The sequence below is a fragment of the Adiantum capillus-veneris genome, chromosome 19 (genome assembly GCF_014529385.1).
Source record: "Adiantum capillus-veneris isolate H3 chromosome 19, ASM1452938v2, whole genome shotgun sequence".
Taxonomy (NCBI): domain Eukaryota; kingdom Viridiplantae; phylum Streptophyta; class Polypodiopsida; order Polypodiales; family Pteridaceae; genus Adiantum; species Adiantum capillus-veneris.
The window spans coordinates 46,543,716-46,548,979 of NC_140949.1; the positions used below are offsets into that span (position 1 = coordinate 46,543,716).

Here is a 5,264-nt window from a genome sequence, read left to right on the forward strand (position 1 = left end):
CATAATGGCCAAAACTCCTACAAAAATAAACAATTGAGCAACCTTACTTTGCTTTCATTTCTAGCATATGTATCGTTGTGATTAGGTGATGACGTAAACTATTGACATGCTTGTGAACATAGATATAGATCCAAGATAAGCCTCTAGAGAGCAGCATAGATGTAGTCACATTCTTAATATTAAAAGAACATCAACTCATCTCTTTGAAACTTGAAGCTTTTCTGGTACATTGGAAACTACGAGCCCTTATACTTTCACAACTCTACTCTTAGACATGAAAGTTTTATAATTATACACTATAGCAATTATGGGCCTGCATCTTTAAAAACTTGCTGGCTTACCCAATTTGCACTTCTTGACTTGGTAGCAATTTTGTCAACTCTAGGTAGACAAAGGGAAAGATGGTCTTCTTGCCATATAAAAAGTTATGAGGTACACTTCTACCTTGTCTTGCTCATAAGAAAGCCGCAAGGATAGAAGTAAGTAAGAGAGTGGAGTAGAGACATTGAATTCAATTGTGTCCCTATTGTTGAAACGAATTCTAGAAGCCACTCCATTTTCAAAAAAAGCTTTATTGTTACATTGATTTCTCCTAATCTGTATAATCAACGTTGGTAGCATTGCTAAACCAAGATACACCAGAAGGAGGAGACTCTCTCTCTCTCTCTCTCTCTCTCTCTCTCTTTCTCTCTCTCTACCACAATAGAAGTAGAGCACTCTTAAGTTTTTTGAACAAGGGCTAGCGAACAATGTCTATGAGAAGCTCCCAAGTTTGGTATCAAAGAATTCTTTGTCGAATGTTACATATATATATGTTTGTTAGAATCTTCAAGAGGTTGTGTAATGCATTACTTTTAGAAATGCAATGGAATATACATGCAGGAACAGAGTATTGATAATGTTTCACTTGGAAGAGAAGATATCCCTACAAAAATAGAAGCGATGTTTCTTTGGTTGCAACAACACGCAGGTCACATACTAGTATAACAAATCTAGGCACCGTGGTTTTGACGATGTGTGTGTGAGAAGTTATGGGACTTGGGAGCATTGGCATGTCACATATGGCACCATGGTTTTGACGAATTACTTGTTGGAAGCATTTGCATGGCATGCATGACACCAGCCTATGTCACATATCACATATGGCACCATGGTTTAGACGATGTCTGTGAGAAGTGATGGAGCTACTTGTTGGGAGCATTGGCATGTCATGCATGACACCAGCCTCCAGAGTCCAGGGTTTATGAAGCTCTAGCGGCCTGCTATTTCAACTACCCAGCTTCAGGCGAGTGCGTGTGATTGTGTGTGTGTGTGTGTGTGTGTGTGTGAGTGAGAGAGAGAGAGAGAGAGAGAGAGAGAGAGTGTTGAGTCCATGGCTAGCAAAAGCAAGGTGCTAGTAATCGGGGCCACAGGCTACATCGGTAGGCACATCGCTCTGGCCGGACCTGCAGAGGGCCACCCCACCTTCGTGCTGGTGCGCCCATCCACCCTCGCCTCTAATCCCCCCGTCCTCCACTCCTTCCAAGCCGCTGGCATCACTCTCCTTCAGGTACCCTTTTTCACGTAATTGTTATTTCTCTGTGCATGCATGCATTCTGGTTTTCCTTGCTTTGGTTGTGTGTGTGTGTGAGAGAGAGAGAGAGAGAGAGAGAGAGAGAGAGAGAGAGATCTATCCCTGGTCCCAGTCCCTCTCTCTCCCTCTCAAACGAATGCTGCTTTCTGATCTTTTGGTGATGCCTCTTTTTGTAATGTGCAATGTCGAATGCTTCATCTTCTTGTTGTTGCAGGGCTCCTTGGAGGACTATGAGAGCCTTGTTGCAGCAGTTAAGCAAGTAGATGTGGTAATCTCAGCAATTTCGCCTAACCCACTAGATCAACTTAAGATTATTGAAGCAATCAAGGAAGTCGGCACGATCAAGGTACTTCCACACACACAATAGAGCGAATCCTTATGTCTGTATCCCTATGACTCAGAATATGCATGCCTTTTATGCAGCGGTTTATCCCCTCTGAGTTCGGGAATGATGTTGATCACGCGCACGCCTTGGAACCGCTAGACACTTGCATATGTACCGAAGGTGCAAGTGCGCAGAGCAGTTGAAGGGTCAGGCATACCCTACACCTTTGTGGTTTCGAACTGTTTTGGTGCATATTTGCTCTCAAATCTGTTGCAGCCTGGCCTGAAAACACCGCCTAGAGACAAAGTGTCAATTAATGGAAGCGGTGATGTAAAGTGTGAGTTTTGTTTTGCTAAACATTTAATTTTGGGTTGAGGGTTTAGGGTTTAGTGTAGTAATTGCAAACTGGTTGGGTGGTAGTTATATCGGTCTTGGAGGAAGATGTGGGAGCGTACACCATGAAGACTGTGGATGATCCAAGGACGTTGAACAAGATCCTGCACATCAGGCCTTCTGCAAATATAATGAGCATGAACTCTTTGGTGGAAATGTGGGAGAGAATGATTGGCAAAACACTAGAGAAAGTAACGGTGACAGAAGAAGACATGGTAAAACAGATCCAAGGTGAGTGCAAGATTTAACAAAGAACTACCAAGTAGGATTCTCTCTCTCTCTCTCTCTCTCACACACACACACACACACACACACACACACACACACACACACGGACACTCGTGCTTGCATTCCGTCCATGTCTTGTGCAGATGTGTGCAAACGTGAAGTCATGCTACCACAAGAAGATTTAGAAACTTTCTCATGTAGGAAAACGGAATCTTTCTCGGTGTCTTTCATACAATGCATAACATCATGAGCTTCTGCTCGAGAGGCACCGCATACCTAGCTAGGTACGATTGGGGGCAGGGAACCACCGGGCCCCAATCGTACCTAGCTAGGTATGCGGCGCCTCCCTCACAGAAGCTCATGATGTTGAGGTAAGTCAAATGTGGGAAATATTGTGAGAATTTGTCCAAAACTTGTTGTGTACAAATGCACGGGCATGCATGTATGGCCTTCACATGTAGTTGGATGTGTGTACTTGAAGAGTTTGGGTGCCATAGATGGGGTGCATGGTTTTGGTAGCTTAAAATGCATCTTAAGGAGGACATTTCTAGTTCAACTTTTGGGTAGAGCAATTATAAGGTCGACAACGCTCCAATATCAACAATCTCCACTGACTAACATCATCCACCAAAGGACAACTATATAGAAGCCAAAGGGATGTAACTATTTTGACTATAGTTAGAGCCGTGTACAACGCTACGTCTCATGGATGACCCAAGCACTAGAAAGAAGAAGGAAGTATTCTGCTTGCTGGGTAGATAAGAGTGTTTCCAACACCTCTATTATTTCAATAGTGCAGCTCATGTCTTACTAGATTCAGATTTTGTTTGTGCTCTTGCCGCAGAAACTCCGGATTTTAATAGTAGCCTATTCCAAGCGGTTCTTCATGACGTTGTCATACAAGGTGCTCAATGCAATTTTGACCTGGGTCCCAATGATGTGGAGGCAACGACACTCTACCTAGACCATAAATACACATCTGCCCAAGAATATCTTGCCAGATTTTTGTAAAATTAAGAAAGAAAAATAAAACTCGCGCTTTGGTCATGAACCACATTTGTATAGTATATGTGAAGTTCTGATTAGGCCATAAAATTCCTGATAGCTCTATAGCATTCATTATAAAATAGACAATCAAGTGGCTATCTTTTTGGTTATTTTGAGGTGATGATACTCGATCTTCAAGATTGATGAAAGGGCAATCAACCAATAAATATATTTTATAACGCCATTGCAGATTTCTACTAGTGACAAACTGAATCATTTTTCATTTTTGGCATTAGAAGTGTAATTCATAAGTACAGTGGGAAACAATTGAGCTTAAGGATGCATCTCAACTTCTAGAGTTATATTTCAATGAGGCATGTCAAGTTCTTAACTTTTGAAAAGCCAATTCTAGAGTTTGTAAGCGGTAGTCCATAGTATCCGTGCAAAATAGATTTTTGTGATCATGTTATTTATTGCACAACTCAACAAGTTTGAGGCATTGTTGTCGGAGAGGATTATTAATTATCCAAAATGTATACCTTTTAACCTCTTGAACACATGTAAAATAAGGAGCTTTTGACAAGGGAGTGCCCTATGGAGGCATCACTTAAGGGACCGTGCAACTATGTTTGACTATATTTGTGCCGCACAAGGTAATACCTCCATTGCATTCCTTGAATTGTACCCCAAAGTGATGCAAATAGGGATCACAAATCTAACATGTCAAAGGTTGAACTCAAAGCATTCTCAAGCTTAATTATGTAGTCTCATTTAGTCCAATGATTATCTTAACATCCAAGAAGCAAACTAAAGTCAAAAGTACAATAACCTTGGATTTTACATGAAGGGGTTCTCTAGATTTGCAACAAAAGAAACGTCTATTTGTTCGTAGGTCAAGCAGAAGGTGCTTGCCTCAACCCATACAATATCAAATACAACCTACACTACGCTTTTTTTTTGGCTCTTATCAACAAATCTATGATGTTTGCCTACATATATGTCCCCTCTTGCAAGTCACCATTCACAAATATATCTAGCACAATAGATTTCAACCAATGCTATTAACGATTGCTATATAATAACTAGGAGCAAAGCTTTCATTAAACTCTGTCTTTCTCTTGTTCATAATGCTGCGAGCTTTGCATTGTAACATTCAATATTGGCATCTATCATCTAGCTTATGTTTCATCTTATAAGCTATCTTTGTGCTAATCACTATACTTGACCAAGTACCATTCTTCATAGGAGAATGCTTCCGTAAGAGGATGTGTAGAAGGCGGCTTTGATGAGGGCTATGAAAGTGCGAGTGCTAGTGCAGGAAACAATTGTCTACTCTATAGGTAGGACGAGCTATATGTCCATGAAGGAGGAGGTTCCTAGAACGAGTTGTTTGATGGTCATTGTATACCTGATGTAAAACCAAAATGGTCAAATGGGTGGGAACGTGGAAAAAAAAAGCAGGTTGTGTTCAAGGGCTTTAGAGAACCAACAAGTGGTAGGAGATACTGTGATAGGTGAGCCTTAGTATACGACAGATGTCGGTGTAATGGGTGGATGAGCATAATAGTTCAGGCAGCAGGGCACCAAGGTTGAGATACGACAGTGGAGCTGTCCTCTGCTACCGGGGCATTCTGAGTAGGTGATGGTCCAAGACACTATAAAAATTTCAACCGCGACCATTTACCCCATGTTGTAGAGAGAGAGAGAGAGAGAGAGAGAGAGAGAGAGAGAGCGAGGGGGTCCAAAATGAGGTGGCCA

The 5,264-nt window shown here is 41.6% G+C and overlaps 1 pseudogene across 1 annotated transcript; it reads left to right on the forward strand.

The window, feature by feature from the left end:
* Positions 1-1,047: 1,047 nt before the first annotated feature.
* On the forward strand, positions 1,048-3,697 carry LOC147433942 (phenylcoumaran benzylic ether reductase IRL1-like; annotated as a pseudogene). The gene is made up of 5 exons (XR_015185229.1): positions 1,048-1,549; positions 1,788-1,919; positions 1,997-2,235; positions 2,319-2,522; positions 3,364-3,697. The product of XR_015185229.1 is annotated as a phenylcoumaran benzylic ether reductase IRL1-like (transcript).
* Positions 3,698-5,264: the final 1,567 nt, after the last annotated feature.